The sequence below is a fragment of the Leptinotarsa decemlineata genome, unplaced genomic scaffold, assembly GCF_025532065.1.
Source record: "Leptinotarsa decemlineata unplaced genomic scaffold, Ldec_3_MD MMD2_tig00026354_RagTag_RagTag, whole genome shotgun sequence".
Taxonomy (NCBI): Eukaryota; Metazoa; Arthropoda; class Insecta; order Coleoptera; family Chrysomelidae; genus Leptinotarsa; species Leptinotarsa decemlineata.
In genome coordinates this window covers 9,675,126-9,691,473 of record NW_027412702.1, presented here as the reverse complement: position 1 = coordinate 9,691,473, position 16,348 = coordinate 9,675,126, and the positions used below count along the sequence as shown (strand labels likewise).

At 35.3% G+C, this 16,348-nt stretch overlaps 1 long non-coding RNA gene across 2 annotated transcripts in view; it reads right to left on the bottom strand.

Annotated features, from left to right (window-relative positions):
- Positions 1 to 16,348, bottom strand: part of LOC141486454 (uncharacterized) — a 427,453-nt gene that overhangs the window by 102,620 nt on the left and 308,485 nt on the right. For both annotated transcript variants that reach the window (XR_012467850.1, XR_012467849.1), the window contains one exon: positions 14,045 to 14,114. This is a non-coding gene — a long non-coding RNA (uncharacterized lncRNA). The remainder of the gene's footprint in view (positions 1 to 14,044; positions 14,115 to 16,348) is intronic.

Here is a 16,348-nt window from a genome sequence, read left to right as displayed (position 1 = left end):
CCCGCCGTTTAAGCAACCGACGCCACCCATTATTCACGACTACCGAGATAAAGGAACAATTTTATCAGTAAAACAGTTGAACTGCTAACCGAACGCAATCTTGTTGCGAGACCATTAAGTTAATTAGCGAAACCCTTTCCGAGCAAGAGAGATGGACCTATTCTGACGAATAAAAGAGTAATGAAGAAGACGACATTATCTTCGGCTGATTTATTGTACCGGGGATTGTATTAATTTGTTCCGTTTCAGATCTGGTGTATGCATCGATAAGACACGAGTCGGACTAGTATTTCCTAATTGAAATTTATATTTTGCATTTTGGGCTTGGTGTTTTTCATTCCCACCCCGAAAGTTTCTGTCTAATTTCAGAGACGACATAGGGTAATGAAGAACTGTGCAATAAGCAGTTGCCTTTGGTTACCTTTGAAGAAGATACAATATTGTTGAAAACAAATAAAAATATAACCTCAAATACGGACGCTATATTTTTCTTCTCCTTGGGAGCTAACTGATTTGTCCATTTTATCCATTTCGTCAAAAATCCAGCAGTGATTGTCTCAAGAACTTACTGATACACATTCCAACATTCACTGTTCTTTATATTATGGAGTAAGATCCCATAGCGATCAGACATCAGACTTATTTTCACATGTGGAGCTCGCCTTGTGACACCAGGTAAGAAAGGTAATAAGAGTTACTTAACTTCAATTTATATGGCTGATTTTTATATATGTTTTGTAGGATATTATTCTAAAATAGTATCATAAGTGTCAGACACTTGTCATGGACCAAAACTTGTGTCAGGTGCTTTAAAGCTCCACAGAAAATAAATGAACTTATTACTTATACTTACATGTCTGATTTTTGTTAATGTTATTAAGGTAACTATCACAAAGTTATATTTCATTAGTCAGACAAATTGTAGTGACCAAACATCTCCTAAACACAAAAAAATTCAGCCGAGAAAATGGGCACCAGAGCACTATAATTTTGATGCTAGCAGTTCACCACCATCCAAATCTAAGTTATTTCAACAATTCTTCCGAGCTAATTATGTTCCTAGTATATGGAACAATGCACATCAAAAGCAACTTATTATTTCAACTCCTGAAAACAATGGGTGAACTTTAGAAGAAAACCAGTATCATTTTCATTGGTTTGATGGAGACCAATTACCAGAAGACGTTGGTAAATCAGTTCAAGAATCAGGTACTGTAATTTGACTTCAAGTTTGAAAAATTTTATATTTGCAGTCTTATGTTTTCTAATTTTTTGATCTATTTTTCAAAGAAGAAGTTGGCAGCAACAACATAGCTGGTGATGATAAAGATGGCGATTCGAATGGATAATTTCATATATATGACGGAATCGGCCGATACTTGATGAAAATCCATAACTAACGTATTCTAAAAACACTTTATTGTGTGATTTTCACTAGATAGTTTTACAAAAACGCAACACGTGTTTCGCCATACAATGGCTTCCTCGGGCGTGTCTTAATAACTAATTCTACACATTAAATGCTACATATACCTTATTGTACAATTTGAGGTACCTGAATTTCAAGTATCTGATTTTTTACCTAAGTTTGTAATGAATTGAATTACCTGAGTTTATGTTCCATTTTCCACATTTGAAAAAATATTCAGTAACGGAGAGTTATTTAATTCTAATTGATCATTCAGTAAATTACCCGAATTCCTGAATCTAGAATTCTAGAATGTTTCTTCTAGAATGTTTAGAAATCAATAGATTCAGGAATTCTAGAATGTTTCTTCTAGTATGTTTAGAAATCAATAGATTCAGGAATTCGGGTAATTTACTGAATGATCAATTAGAATAAGTAATTAGGTAAAAAATCAGATACTTGAAATTCAGGTCACACAATAAAGTGTTTTTAGAATACGTTGGATAATTTCATGATGGGGCTAATGATGAAAATTCCAATGATTATGACGACGGTTACGATGATTTAAAAAAGATAAACAAATACTTTCTCAATCATTGTTGAGTATTTTTTTTATGAAATTATTTTTGTTTTAATTGTTCAACTGTTCTCCGAATACCTACATTCATTTTCCCAATTATATGCAATAAATTAATTCACTTAAATATTAATTGATGATTACTTTGATGTTGAAGTTCGCCTAATAGAGATGCAAAAATATTGAATCGAAAGCACTAAGTACTTTACTCTGAGACGCATGCGCATAGTGCTCTCGCGCTCATTCTCTCGGCTGAATAATTTTTGTGTTTAAGAGGTGTTTGGTCGCTACAATTTGTCTGACAAACAAAATATAACTTTTTAATAATTACCTTAATAACATAATCAAAATTCAGACATGTAAAAATAAGTAAAGTTCATTTATTTTTTGTAGAGGTTTGAATCGTCCGACAAAAGTTTTGGTCCATGGAAAGTGTCTGACACTTATGATACTATTTTAGAATAATATTCTACCAAACATATATGAAAATAATAATAATAATAATAATAATAAATGCTTTTATTGAAAGGTTACTCAGTACAAGGGATACTAATCTAACCTAACAAATGGCAGAATTCAACGTCTGCGCATGATGAATCAAGGCAGAAATTGCTCTTCCATCCAACCAGTAAGAGATAACTTATAATAATACACATTGTTTGCTTAATTAAAACTAGAAAGAAGAAAAAAAAAGGAAAAAAGGGAGAGAAGCAGAAGAAAAGTAGAAAAGAGAGGCAATAAACGAATAAATGAAAATTATATGTTCTATGTGTGGAAAATCATGTTACAAATATGATGATAAATTTGATGATTTCTTCATATTTATTGTTAAAACATATGTATAGGTGTCAACTGATAACTGTTATAAAAGAAGAGAACCGGATTGTAGCATGAATCTCTTCAAATTTTTCTTGAAACTAAGTGGTGATAGGGATTTGAATTCAAATCAGCCTTATAAATGCAATGCAATGCACAAGCGTTTTCCTGTCAGAATTTAGCGCCACCATAACAATGGTCCCTCACTTCAATATCATTTTATATTTCCACAATCTGAAAAAAACTGGTTGTAAGCTGGTTTCAGCAGATCTAAGGGTCTAAATAAGTATCTGTGCAATTTTAGCACATTCAATTATAAAAAACAGCAAAAAATACACTGAATTCTCGTAATGAATTATCGTGCTAGCAATTTAACTTTTGAACACTTGAATGAAGTTTTCCATTACAATTTTCATTTCATTAGATTGTGGACGGTGAGAATTCCCAGTCAAATCCATAGAAAAACTCTGATTTCCTCCAGAAAAAATTACTTTTGCTCCATAAAATTCCAAGTTTTCTCCATATCAAATTATTACAATCATGTCTCTAACCTTTAGAAGATCTGAGTTCGTAAAGAAACATTACTATTGTTGATAATAAGGAAAGAACATAATACTTTTAAATCACTACCTAAAATTTTTGAAATTTGATAACAATATTATTTTTTCTTTTCGTCACAATGAATAAATGAGTACAACAAATGCTCAATCGATTACATACAAAAATTGAACAGTTTTAAACCAAAGTGACCCCCACCTTCCAATTGGGGTCTTAGGCAATGCCATTAGAAATGCAGCTCACTAACGGGAAACTATTAACAACTCCTCAAACCGTTCCGTTGTCCGCAAACCAGAGCCAGCACGCCTATCTGATTACATCAGTATTCCGGTCTCGGATATCTAGATCTGTCCCGATCCACTCAACTTACCGCAAATGTGTCGTCGGTTCATCCGTTATTCCACAGACCACTGCGATCACTTATTTCGGCAGTTCCTCGGACCTTGGCAATAAGGACACGCTTAGACTAGCGTCAATAGGTTCGTGGCAGGATGATCATCGAAATATCTACGTTTATTTGAACGATGATAATTCATTACGGAATTGTCCTAATGAAGTTGGTGCCAGTGCCAGTACATTGATTTCTCCTCTAGCGACAAAGAATCTGATAACTTTTCAATCGTGACAAAAGTAGGTGGTTGAACGTACAAATTACTTGTTTCTAACATAGTATTTCAAAAATCAACGCATTTTTCACACTGTAACTAGTCATACAGAAAGAGTGAATTCTGACAGTATATAAAAAAAATATTTTTTCCATGGTGAGACATTAGACAAGTAGCACTCCCTCAGAAGAAATATCTCATGTTTTGAGGTGAAGCAAGTTAATACTGGTAGAGGTATTACAAAAATTAATGATAATATTATTGATAAGTGAATGCGGAATATTCTTGGAAGAAATCATTTTTGGAAAAAACACTTTGACTCTCTAGTTTTCCATTTTTATCCAAAAAAATGTGAAACCTTCACTCATTCGGACCTGCCTAGGTCCGAATGAGTGAAGATATCCCTGTACGCCGATGACACGGCTCTTCTCTCATCTTTCATGGGTCGAGAGCTCGGCGTCGTCTACATGCAACGTGCATTGGACGACCTCGAGCGCTGGTACCTCGATTGAAAGATCCGAGTAAACCCGGAAAAGACTCAGGCGATAACCATGGGAAGACTACTATCTTCTCCGGCCAGAAAAGTGAGAATCTCTGGAAGGGAGATTGACTGGCAAGCGCGGGTAAAGTACCTCGGCCTTTTGATAGACCGTAGGCTCACTTGGCACCCGCACATTATGTACGTCAAATCTAAGATCGAGGGTCGGATAGCCAGTCTGTATCCTCTGATCAACAGAAAATCAAAGATGAGTTTGAAAAACAAAATCACGATCTATAACACGATGTTCAAGCCTGTCATCATATACGCTTCAGGCGTCTGGGGACAAGCGGCTCCGTCTAACATTTCCATTTTGGAAAGGTTGCAAAATAAGATAAGTAGGATGATTGTGAATGCTCCTTGGTTTGTGCGGAATGAAGCCATCCGCAGAGATTTGCAGCTGCCTTCCATTCGGCAGTCCATTCAGTCGAGGAATGAGAGTTTTCGAAAAAACGGAAACTCATGAAAACCCGTTAGTTAGGGAAACCACAGATTATGCTGTAGACGACCCCTCCCGATATAGAAGGCCCCGACACTCTGTCGAATGAGGCCCTCATGTCCCCCGTTAACGGATGAATAACTTTTCCATCCATCCCACCCCAGCCAGGTAGGGGTACCCCGTGAAGGGCGGCACTGATGTCTAAGGACTTCATGCCGTCACCAATCAGTCATGAACCCATTGGTCCCTCTCAAGACCAACAATCAGCCTAAAGGGTAGGGGAGCTGGTCTCCAAACCTGGATGAAATGACGATGACATTTGACATTTGACGAAGATAGTTATTCAACTACGATACATTTATTTATCTACTATTTTGTTTCAGTACAAGGTGATCAATAGTAAAATAAATAGTCCCATAATTCTTTCACTTATCCTTTTTAATGTACCTGGGCGCCGTACTCGTACAATACTTATGTTCAATATACTAGATTCTCTCTCATCTTCAAGAACTCCTCTCGTAAGCCTTGTGAAATTAATCAACAGTTACATTGTATTTGTAAATGTAGATTTTTCTGTATGTCCTAGAGTCTTTTATAGATGAATTATTAATAACATTCTGCACATCTTATGAAATGTAACAGGTATCAATGGATTTCTCGATATTTCCAATAATTTTATTGTGGATTAGGTACAAACCCCTGCAATTCATTATTACACCTTGAGTATAATGTATAACTGTTAACCATGTAATAAGGTCGTCTTGGCCTGTTTGGTTAAAGTCAAATAAATAAATAATGTTTGTAGCAGGTCATATAAATAAATAGTCTTATTTGTTGTGAACATCTAACATATTCATGAGTAAACAACAGATAATACAAAAACAAAATAGTAAAAAAAAATAAATGAAGCAAAAACAAACCATATCACGAAGAGAGAAAGAAGAGATTTTAGTTCAAACCATGAATAAACGACCCAAACACAGTTTGGGTCGTTTATTCATGGATGTATTGAATGAACAGAATAATTGAATTTCGGGAAATTATGACAGGTAGAATTATCGCACAACATCGTCTCATCAAAAATATTTGTTTAGTGACGAGTGCACTTTTTATTTGAAATAAACAAAACTGTCGTTACTGTAGTGACGAGAACTCACGACTATTTACAGAGGGGCATAAGCAATACCCCAAAAAAAGTTATTGTTTGGGCTGGTATATTTGGAGATGTAATTATTGGTCCATTATTTATAGAAGGACATGTAAACGATGAAATGTGTGCTCACATGCTAGAAAGATCTATTGCACTTCGGATAGTTCATACATCAGAGAATCAGAGACATACACGGTAATTCATCTTTAGAAGAAAATTAATTACATTTTCAACAGGATGGGGCACCCTACTCATTATTTATTTATGGTCTACCATGGTAAAATAATTATTATGCTAATCAATGGATTGGAAGAAGAGGTCCTACTGAATGACCTCCTAGGTCCCCAGACCTATCTGCCCTCGATTTTTTCATCTGGAGCCACCTAAAATCTGTTGTTTTCAAGACGCACCTGACTCGATATAGCAACTGAAGGAAAGAATATTCCAAGAAACCCGAGCTAATTCCAGAGAAACATTTGCTAGTGTACGTCAAGAGTTTGAAATAGACTATATCATTTTCTAGGAAAGAATGGAAATCATTTCGAACATTTCTTGAATTATCAATAAAAAATTAAATTTTGATTCAAATATATAGTGTTTCATTTAATAAACCAAAAACTACTACATCGAATGTAACTTTGTAGGGTACCATTTAAGGGCATTTCTTAAGAGCTTTCAGATAAGATATCACAAGTAGGGGGTGCCATTCAAGAGTGTGAAATTGGGGTGGATGGAAGCGAGGGGGTAAGTGAAAACAAGTTACATCATTTTGTTTCTCCTCTCTATTATGGACGTTGTTTTTAGCCATTTCTTATATCTTATTTGGTTGCTCAGATATAGCCATTGTAAGTTTTCGAATTGTCACCCTGTATTAAGATGGCAAAAGCATGATATTTTATTTCATGAACAACGGTTGGCAGTGGTCGAAACATTTGCAATGATATACTTCCCTCCGTGGACGAGATAAAAAATTTAGGATTGTGGTTTGATCTGGATCTTCGCTTTACTAAACATGTCAGCTATCTGAACCAATCTTCTTATAACGTTCTCAGACAGCTTTTTCCTAATCTGGATTTGATCAACACAAACTTAAAACTTAGACTATGCGAGTCTCTGATCATGTCAAAAATTTTGCGACAGTATTTATGGACCTGCTTCAAAACAATCGGATGCTCTCCGACTACAGCGTATTCAGAATAGCTGTCTACGTTTCTCGTTTGGTATTCGGAAATATGACCATATATCCCCAGCAATGCAAGAATCAGGATGGTTAAATGTTGAGAAACTTAGAACTCTACACCTTCTTACCAACACAGATAAAGTTTTGATAACTCGACAACCTGATTACTTAGTGAAGAAGCTTGAAACATTCTCTACGATTAATAGCTTTACTACAAGGAACAGTTCAGTTCTAGTCATCCCCTAAACTCAAATCTTCCATCTTCACCCGCTGCTTCTCGTATAATGCACCCATATTCTATAATCAACTACCCTGCGAATTTCGATCATACACCATCGTAAACTTAAAAAAAAGACTGAAGACTCATTTATCTCATCAGCCTCTTGTCCGTTCCCGACCTTGGCATTTCTAAAATGAATTTTCTAAAGTAAAGCAATAACTACAATTTTTTTTGATATTTTTAACTTAACTTGTGTTCATATTATTCATTTATAGTTTCTCCCAAGTTGAGTTGAAAAACAGCCTTGGCTGATACTCCGCCTACTCACCATATACTGGAAGTTTTTTTCTTTGTTTTTGTTATTGTTCCTGTATACCTTTTTATTTTCTTTTGTCTATTTCATTTGTATTTTTATGGTGAATAAAGACGTATTATTTTTTTTTCACCGTAGTGTGCGCTGGTCAGGCCCTATCCCCCGAAGCCCCGATACATTCGGGAGGGAGCGTCAGCATTATCAACCAATGACCACTTCCCACACCGTGGAGTAAGTGATCATTGGGTCCAAAAAGCATGTGCCCTGAGCAAGCGCAGTGATCAAGAATGACAGCTTTCTGCATCTGTGCGGCTAAGATTTCTGCCTTAGTGCGGCAAGCCGGTATGATTTTAAGATTCGAGAGTAGAGAGGACATCATTCCACCAAGGACTCCAATAATCAGAACAACCATCTTGACAGAGTGATCTGGATAGAGTCTGCGGAGTTCGAAGAGAAAATCTCGATATTTTATCCGTTTTTCCTCCTCCTTTCTGACGATATTCGTCTCGTCAGGAGTAGAAAACTCCACGACAAATATCGTTTTGCTCTGGTGGTCGAGAAGGACCACATCAGGCTTATTAGCTTGTATGAGCCTGAGGGTGGGAAACGAATAGTTTCAATAAATTCGGCAATTCTCGTTCCACACAACGGATTCAATATCCCCCTGAGCGTAGGGCAACACCGGTGTCTCGTCAATACCGTAAGAGTGCCGTAGATGGTAATATAGCACTCTTAGGGCCGCGTTTTGTCGATGGATATAGGCCGAGACCGCATAAGTTGGACATGCTAATAGCAAGTGCATTAGGGTCTCGGGCGCCTGGCGGCAGGCCCTGCACCTTGTGTCAGGAACCTTTATACCCATCACGCGACTGCGGTAGACTAAGGTGTTGAAGACGCCATCCTGGCAATCCATGATGAACCTCTCAGTTTCCCACTTCAGCCCACTCGACCTGAGAAAAGCGAACGTCAGTCGCTTTGATAAGCCAAGGTCTCCAATGTTATTGAAGAAGACCCCATGCATTGGCTTATCCTTGTGTTTCCGCAGAAGTAAGGTGATCTCTGTGGCTTTTATCTGAGCTTTTTGCTGAACAACTCGGTGACAGAGTTGTGGTCACCTCGTTCAGTGTCGAAAACTATACCGAGTTCATCAGCTGCTCGGGCAGCTGCCCTAAAGAGAAATGCTCCAATTTCTGCTCTCTCATGGTCAAGGACCATGCAGAGAAGGGAATCCGAACTCCCGACGACTTTACAGGCTGAATCCAGTACCATTCTGTCATGTAGACACTCCAAACTGAAAAGCCCACGGCCTCCCTGTTGTCGGGGAAAGTACAACCGTGGAACGGACGATTTGGGATGCAAACTCCTATAGAGATGCATCATTTTTTGGGTCTTAACGTCGAGTTGATACAGCTCCTCCCGAGTCCACTTCACTACTCCAAACGAGAGTAAGATTGGAACGGCAAGACGTATTATTATTATTATTATTTATTGCAGAACTGAAATTACCACATAGAATAATGCCATAAGAAATTCTACTATGATTTAGAGAAAAGTAAATGTTAGGTAGAACATCTCCATTACAAATATGTTTCATCTGTCTCAGAAGAAATATATGGGACATATATATTACATAGATTGTCATTATGACTGGATTCTGAAAAGATTTACAGAACTTCCAGTTCATAGTTCATAAATATATCTGATCAGTTCGTACTCCAAAAATTCGTTATAGAATTGAAACAGATATCATTCATATGAAGCTACACAATTTAATATATGAAAAAGTTAGGATATAGTTTCACATGGGAAACTTTTATAATTTTTTTCTTACATTACGATATTATTTTGCCGGAAAAAACAAATCTACTCATGTTAAGATGACCGTACCTGAAGACATTTATAGGCTCATTTGCTTCAATCCCAACCATAGGTATCTATCTTATAGGTATATTTTCAGGAGAGATTACTTTTTGAAAGAGAAAATCTTTTTACTTTCTGCATCAGCTCTCATAATTTAAAATTTACCACACACTCTCTCTGAATGAAATATTTTTAGTGGAATTTTCCTCTCACAGAGATCAGAGATAGAATGGTGAAATTGTTACTAATTATTATGTCAAAAACTCCATTCTTCGTGAAAATCGTCCCCGCTATAAAACACTTCAAATGTGAACAACCCCACCAGAATCCGTTCATATTCATCTTGGAAATGTCCCGGTTTTTTAAGAGAGCGAGCCCATTGTTAGAGACAACAGACGTCAGCCGAGAAAAATAATATGGAGATTTTTTTCCAGAAAGGAAGAGAGCTCGGCAGAAATGGCAGGAAACCGGAACTGAGGATATTCTTTTAATGAATATTTTTATAGAGCTATTTTACATTCTGAACTACGTTTCAATGGTTACTGCCGACCAGGACGGCCATATTTCAAGATGAAAATTCGCGAAATACGTTGCAGTGGTTTTATTATAACACGATGTAGTTTCCGTGACGTTTAGAAACAGGGCGAAGTGGTTTATATGTGCCAATACACATGACTTTCTAGTCATGACACAAATTTAAACAAAACTCAATGAAGTATTTTTGGAAAGAATGAATTCGATAAATTGTGAAATACATTTAACGAGTATCTCATACAGATGAGCTTACTTCAAATATTTGTACAATTATCAATTATTATTCAATTATTAACAACAATTATTTATATGAATGATATTTATGAACATTCTTGAGTAAAAAAACTTGTTGGATTCTTACTCCTCCATCTTTATAGAAAAAATATGGAAAACTTTAAAACATAGGAATAAAACGATTGAATTGAAAAAAAAAACTCTTTCCAAATAAAAGTAACAAGGCCAATGTTGACATTATCATGCTAGTAGTCGATTTTGTGTCAGAAAAACAGAAGATTGATACAAAAAACTGTAGAAAATATACAGGGTGTAACTGAATAAGTGTGAAATATTCAAGGAGGTGATTCCACATCGAAAAAAAGATAGGATCTTTCATACAAAGAAACTTCATTGGTGCATCCCTTGTTAAGATACAGCCCCTTAAAGGTGGTATATAAAATTTGTATAACAATTTTTTTCACAAGCACTAAAAAAGTTACAATATTGAAATTAACCTGACGTTTTGTACTACCAAAAAGACACTTAGCCAGTAATTTATTTGGTTCACCTCATGGTTGTAAGGGGTGGAAAACGCAACCCCTAAAATTTATTTCCAATGTAACTTTTTGTATTATTATTTGTTCACCATTTAAAAATTGATTTCCGATAGCCTGTTGTTTCATTCTAAACAAAAAATGTCTCTTGGGTTTTTTGCCCAAAATAAACCAGTTCGCAGCAAAAAATCATTTTACGAACAACTACAGAGATACATCGTTATAAATGCGAACCGGATTTATTGTTATTTTGTAGTTAGTATCATCCCCAATAACTCCAAGCCACACGTTGAGAGAAAACTGTTCTTGATGGTTAGTTTCGACAATAGCGTGAGGGTTTTCTTCAGCCTATATGTGGTAATTATGAAAATTATTAATCTTGTCCCGAGAAAAACTACATTCGTTTGTGAATTCTATCATCTTCAGAAAGTCACAATTTCTTCTAATCATTTCCAACATCCAATTGCAAAATTCAAGACGGTTCGGAAAGTCTCGCGGTAACAGTGCCTGTACTCGTTGCAGATGGTAAGGGTATAAGAGTTGTCCCTTTAAAATTCGAAATACCGTCATATGATCAACATTTAGCTGGAACGCAATCTTTCTAATACTGGTAGTAGGTTGTTCTTCAATCAAATTGAGTACTGCTTCCTCAAGCTGTGGTGTTCGTACTTCTCGATGGCGACCACAATCCTGCGTTCTTTTGTCGAACGAACCATATTCTCGTAATCGTTGATAAAGTCGAGCAAATATTCTATGTGAAGGATGCTGCCGTTGAGGATACATTTCAGCATATCTTCTAGTAGCTTCTAACCCTGCGACAGACCGTGAACGTAATGCATATCAGCCATTTCCTCATTTGTGTATGCCATTTTAAAAACAAGTGAATTATTAAAGTATTTATTGAATTAAGAACAGAACAACAAAAAACAGTTAGTATTAACCCAATTTCGAAAATACACAAACTGACAGCGTCATACCAATTTAATTGTCACTATCGCTAATAGCGACCTACTAGATAGATTAGTTTCGTATTTTCGCATTTATGAGGCTGTATCTCTGTAGTTGTTCCAAAAATAATTTTTTGCTGCGAACTGGTTTATTTTGGGCAAAAAACCCAAGAGACATTTTTTGTTTAGAATGAAATAGGCTATCGGAAATAAATTTTTAAATGGTAAACAAATAATAAGACAAAAAGTTACGAATTTCATTAGTTCGGACTTCCATTGTCTACTATATAAAATGATTTGAAATCCCTGAAACAACTAAAAAAGAATAATTAAGAATGAATAGCTGAAAATAACAATTATATTAAGCAAAAATAAACCTGAAATGAAATAATAGTGAAATAAACTACAAGTAAAAATATAACAATTGAATAAATGAAAATAAAGGAATGAAAAAAGAAAATAATAAAAAGTGTAGAGATTCCAAGACTTGGAATCTTCATTTCAGGTTTATGTTTGCTTAATATAATTGTTATTTTCAGCTATTCTTTTTTAATTATTCTTTTTTAGTTGATTCAGGGATTTCAAATCATTTTATATAGTAGACAATGGAAGTCCGAACTAGTGGAATTCATCATGAAACATTGTCAATCACCTTCAAACAAAAAGTTACATTGGAAATACATTTTAGGGGTTGCGTTTTCCACCCCTTACAACCATGGGGTAAACCAAATAAATTACTGACTAAGTCAGTAATTTATTTGTATATTGTAATGAAAGATACTATCTTTTTTTCGATGAGGAATCACCTCCTTGAATGTTTTACACTTATTTAGTTACACCCTGTATTTTATAGACGCATACTACTTATATGGTGATTTCCACTATTTACAGTCATCAAATAATAAATATAGGAAGTGAACTAAGTCATTTCAACTTTTGAAGACACGCTGTGTGTCTCTCATGCGATTTTCTCTTCATTAGCAGTGGATTGATTCGCAATTATCCGCAGTCTAATAGCATTACGGCTTTGATGTGAAAAATGCGATCTTTTGCATTACCGCATTGTAACTGTGATGAATATTTCTGTAGACTTTTCATCTATAATGATTTTTATTCTTTCGCGCACAATCACAAATGAAACGTTGTTTTTGTACCCACCTACAACAGTCATAGCCCAACAAACCGAACGTCGTCAATTTGTTTATTCTTCAATTTTATTCTGAATTTTCCAAATGTTTTAATAGTTATTCGGCAATTCCGGGAGGAACACAAATCCAACAAATCAAAAATCATCAAAATCGGTACAACCATTTTGGAATTATAAATTTTAATGCTACCGATTTCAAGATTGTTGATTTTTCGATGAATGGAACTAGAATAATAAAAACTATGATAATCCTTAGATATAATCGTATGGGTACGCGTATATAACTCTAGAAAAGATCAGATTGTGAAAGGCATCCCCATCAATATGCTATTCCTCTATAGATTCCTGTTCATCTTCAATCATCTGAAAGGTTAAACATGAGGCTTCGTGAATTTGATTTTCAATAATACATTTCATAAAACTGTCAACTTTTAGGGTTATGTTTCAATTTCTCCCACTTAGCACAATTAGAGTCAGTAAGCTTCTGTTTTGTTACTTTTCCATAACGAAACTCAAGAATACCGGGGAAAAAGATTGAAAGCGTTTATGGAAATATGTGGCAGGGATGCAAAATTGATTACTTTCGAATGGCAAACAACCGGCACGGCATCGATTAGACTATGAAACATGTATAAGTCACATACAAGTCACCGAACGCAAACAATCGGTCAGACACAAGCGGGGGCTCATAATAAAGTAGTGTTTAGGAAAAGCACTTGTCGATAGCGCACAATATCGTTTAATGACTTTTTGGCGCTGTGGCCCATCTGTTCGAATGTTCGCGGCCTGGACCAACATATGGTGGCACTGGGGCTCTTCGCTACGGCCACTACTTCGATTCTCAAACACCCAGAGGCGTATGTAGACTCAAATAAGCAAAAGGGGATACGAAACAGGCTGTGGTTGTGCATAATTCAACGAATGCAAATATCGGTTACGAGCAATTGTCGATGAGATAGTAAATAATAATGGCCGTACTCACCCTTGTAAGAAATCCATTGTGTAGTAAAGGATCCAATGCGATCACAGATAGCGTGTATTCACTGTGCAAGCTGGAAAAAAATAAAATTAGTGTAAATAAAGAGTATTTTTCAGATGTTTTGAACTGTCAGAATATTTGGGGGAGGGGTGCCATCTTATGATAGATCTTCAATGATGGAAAATAGATTCGCAAAATAAAAATAAATTTATGAGTTTCAAACGAAATTCTGATCGATATTATCGATAAAATGAGTGGAACTTAAAATTTGACAATATAAACATTATCTTACTATGACAATTAGTACATTTGAAAAAATGACAGAGTAGGCAACATAGAAAAAATACTTGTGCTCCAAACGAAATCTTCATCCGATTTGAGTTCAGTTTTCCTTTTCACATATCCCAGAACACCTAGAATGCTTTACCTTGTATGGCTAGCAATATTGACCTAATGGATCAACGATTGCTTTATTTGATGATTGACCCGTACTTCTCAACTCACATTCACTGTTTTGGACTTGTCTTCTCAAGTAGATACCACCTGCACAGATTGTTCAAGGCATTCGAAAGGCTGGACCACGTTATTCTCATTAATAAACTATTTTTTTGGTTTAACTGGAGGTTTTATACGTTTTTAGTGTCATACCTTGTTGATAGAAAACACATCGTACAATAACTGTGTCGAATTCTTAGCATCCTTTGGTGTCCAGCAAGGATATTACCACATTCTACAAAGAATGACTGAACTTAAGGATCTAGGCATGAAATTTGACATAGTCTTTCCACAGGATCTATAAGCTACAATAAAATTCGTTTTGTCGATACTTATTTGGGCAATTTATTTTTTAATAGAATTTAGGGCTGTCCATATTTGTTGGCATACATAAATATGTATGTATTTACACAGATTGTTGTTCGCAACATTATGATCTTTTACCTTCCCAATTCTCATAATGTAGTGATTCTCTTTTTTTTTCTTTGTATGAAATATGCAAAGATAACAAGAATTTTCAGGATGTGAATATATTTTATCGTGAATCTACTAGCATTAGAAGAACTGTTCTCAATTCTTAACATCATATCCTCCCGCAGTGTGGAGTATATTTTTTTCTGAGTTTTTTAGCTCAAACACAGTATGACGTTGTTTGTATTGTTTGTATGGTTATTTCTTTGAAAGTCATGTTTTCATGTGTCTGAATAAATTTGGCTATACTGCCGTTTCTGAGATTGAATACAGTTTCACGAATTATATATTTCGAAATGAAAAGAAATAAAAAGTAAATATTCAACGTGAATATTGCATCTTCAATATATTGAACATTTTTTTGACAGTCCCACAGTGCACGTTTGGCACACTTTGGTAATAATTCATCAAAAATATTTCAATACTATTTTCAGACAACTATTTTCTGGAAATTATCAAGTTTCCCAACACCCAGAATGCACGGCACTGTTTGAACTGATTTTCCACCCCTTATTAAAAGTAGTCTTGATCCAGTGGATGAAATGAATAAATACTTCAGGCTTTAGTGGAATTAGCAATCCCTCATGCTGCAAAGTAAGTCGGTAGAAAATATCGAGTGGACTAGCTGATTGCAAAGGGTGAGTATATACCGAAAAATATCTAAACCGATTTCCACCATTACAAACGAACATATGTGCAGGTTATACGATTCTTATTGAAATGTATTCAACGGGATTAGAGTTTTGGTGCTTTTGTATGGTGGTAATGTTCATCAAACAGATAGAAATTGGGCTTAAATTGACTGTACAGGCTAAAAAATATTTCTGGCGTGAATAAATCATCGAACAAAAATCTTAAGTCACCATAAATGCACAAACGAATATTTTGTTACAAATGAAGTCACTTAGTTTATTAGGATTTTTTGTAGACTTTCAAAAATGTCTTTTCTCACCAACGAATTGATACAGTCCAGTGAAAATTAAACTGTTCACTCACAACACCAAATGATAAATTGAAAAATATAAACTTCACAACAATCTAACATTAATGTTCCATATTTGAGAATAATTTTTGAATTTGTATCATAGATTCTAAAAGACACTAGATAATGTAAAAAAGCAAGTAATTTTCACCTAATAAGCTGTCGTACATTTCGTTAAGATTCCGTAAACAGAGACCAGATATGCAATTAGTCTGACAATATTTACATTGCATGACAATAGAGATCTCTAATAAAGGGAAATGAGAAATTCTGCATTTGAAAATGATAGATGTAATCAAATATCCGTCGCGATATCACAGAAGAAAGTAGTTTTGATACAGTCATTCAGATTACTTTCT